Below are 2,635 nucleotides of genomic sequence, written 5' to 3' on the forward strand. Positions count from 1 at the left end.
GGGGTTTTGGGGGGTTAATTTAGGTGTTTCATATATTGTGTTAGCTAGCTAATTAATAAAGAGAAGTGTCCTCTCTTATGTCTGTGCTTGGTCGATGCTACGTACTATACATAGAGAGGCCCTCGACATGCTAGCTAGTAAGAAAATGAAGGGAACCATTAAGTACAGAAGTTCGTCATGCATACCGAGAGAAGTGATCGATTGACCTCTCCTTCTCCGAGAGATTGGTCGAACAACAAGTTTTCGTATTATCTATCCGACGCTACTTGCTACATACATATACAATATGTAAGATCTCTTAATTACAATTCCCTAGCAATTAAAATCAACTTCCACATAGTATTCTCCGGCTTTATTGATGACGTGGTCAAGAAAGAATCCCGCCAATTGCTCTTGAATTGCTTTCATGCGATCTTGTTCTAGGAGCTCATTCCGCATCTGCCATGTCTAATTTGAAGAAGGGGGTTAATTAATACATATATATGAATGAAACTCAATAGAAATGATGGTGTAATAAAATGAAATTGTGAATATTATTGCTTACGCACTTCATATTGTCTTCTAGAGTAGCCCCGCTTATTTTTCAAAGTCGCGTTGTAGATGAACTCGCACACGTAGTATCCACAGAAATCATTCCCTTGTTCCTGCCACAAGCACTTTATGAGAAATAGAGGTCAATCAAACTGATAATGAAGCATTATAAATGGCATTGATGAAAGCATAGCTATAGAATCAACGGGAGATGCGCGCAACTAGCTAGCCAGTAGTACTTACTTTCGGGTATGTATATCGTAGCTCCTTCGGCAGTCCCGGAGCTTCTGTAGTGAACTGTTTCCAAACCCTGCAAGACAAAGAAAATAATTATTATTACTTGAGATATCAGGAAATGAACAAAAAGTTGCCGATATGGTGCGATAATGATCGATTGAACTTACTTGTTGAGCAATTTAGTCATGTCCGCATAGGTTTCGGGATCTTTTCGTCTCGAGTCTAAGACGGTTACTAGTCCCCGCTCAAGCTTAATCTCCAGAAGAACATAGTGGAAGCTGCGCACGCATGCATAACTCATCAATTACATTAGTATGACCTTGCTCAAGTAATAAGGGAAACCGAATATGCACACGACAGTAACACTCACTTGAAGTTGTAAGGAAAGAGTATGGTATCTTTGTTTTGATTTTTTATCAATGATTGTAGCAAGTTGGCCTCGGCCTCTTTGGCGTGCTTTTTAACCAGAAATTCATCTATGATATTTGTGTTAATGAACCCAATATCATACATTTCTTGTTTTCTGCACTCGACGATCTTCAATCTGCATAATATATTGAGGATAATTAATTATAAATACATGCAATGAAAGAGCCGAGCTATATATAGAGACTTAATGACAGAAATAGTACTTACACACAGTAGCAAAAGACCGTTAATTTATCGAGGGCCTTTTGATTGAAGAACGTGAAGAACTCCTCAAATGGAACACACAATAGATCAGTTCCAACGAGGTCGTGCTCCTCTTTAATGTTCAGATACAAACTATTCGTCCCCCCAGACTCTCTGCAGGTTTTTATGTACCAATTATGGAATCTTCGCATCATCGTTATTAGAGATTTTTCATCTTTGACAAGAGGCTTCCCGTACTCGAATCTGTGTTCGTCCACCTCCATTAAATCAGGAAGTTGATCGTCAGGCAGGTAATCTGATGGATTGCCATAACTGGCCACCATCCCTGGAGCATTAGCGACGATGTCGCCGCTAGACACATTGAGCGGGGGCACGATTGATTTGCTTGTTCGCTGAGCTGGGCAACTTTTTTCGCAGCTGCTCGTTCTCTTGACCTTTGATGTCTGGCAGTACTTCCCGACCGCTCCGCTTGGAGATATGTCTGTTCAGTAATGCGCTCATAGTTGGTTCTCGGCGGAGACTTTGCCGGTTTTCTCAGGGCATCGAGAGTGCGCTTTGCTTTCACCGGATCTACCTTCTCCTCCGGAGGTGGATGTCTCTTTGCTTTCACCCCTTCAAAGAAGTCCTTCACGTGGGTCCGCACGATCGTCGCGTTTTCCTCCTCGGTCCTCTCGTACGGTAACTTCTCTAGAGGCTTGAGAGGTGGACCGTATCTGTATTGCCTCCCGCCTCTGGCTGTACTGCTAGACACCGGAGCAGACGGAGCGGCTACGGCGTCTGTCTTCTTTCGTGCTTGCTTACGAGGCGGAGGAGAAGGACTACGACGCGCCGGAGCAGCCGAGGCGGCGGCGGGTCTCTTCCGCCCTTGCTGGCGAGACGGAGAAGGAGGAGGCTGCTGGCTGCTCGGGCGCGCCGGCGCAGGCGGAGAAGGAGGCAGAGTGCCGCCACGCGCCGGAGAAGGAGACCCAGTGCCCTGATCGTCACTCGCCGGAGGAGGAGGCGAAGTGCCATGACTCGCCGGAGGAGGAGGAGGAGGCGGAGGCGTCTAGTTCGGAAGGTTGATGAGCTCCTTCCGCCATAGGCATGGAGTCTTCAGAGCAGAACCCAGCCTAGTCTCCCCTTCACCGGTAGGGTGGTCAAGCTGGAGGTCCTCAAATCCCTCCGTTATTTCATCCACCATCACCCTAGCATATCCTTCTGGAATCGGCCGACAGTGAAAAGTTGCACCGGGTTC

This window comes from Triticum aestivum, chromosome 2B (assembly GCF_018294505.1).
Source record: "Triticum aestivum cultivar Chinese Spring chromosome 2B, IWGSC CS RefSeq v2.1, whole genome shotgun sequence".
NCBI classification, from domain to species: domain Eukaryota; kingdom Viridiplantae; phylum Streptophyta; class Magnoliopsida; order Poales; family Poaceae; genus Triticum; species Triticum aestivum.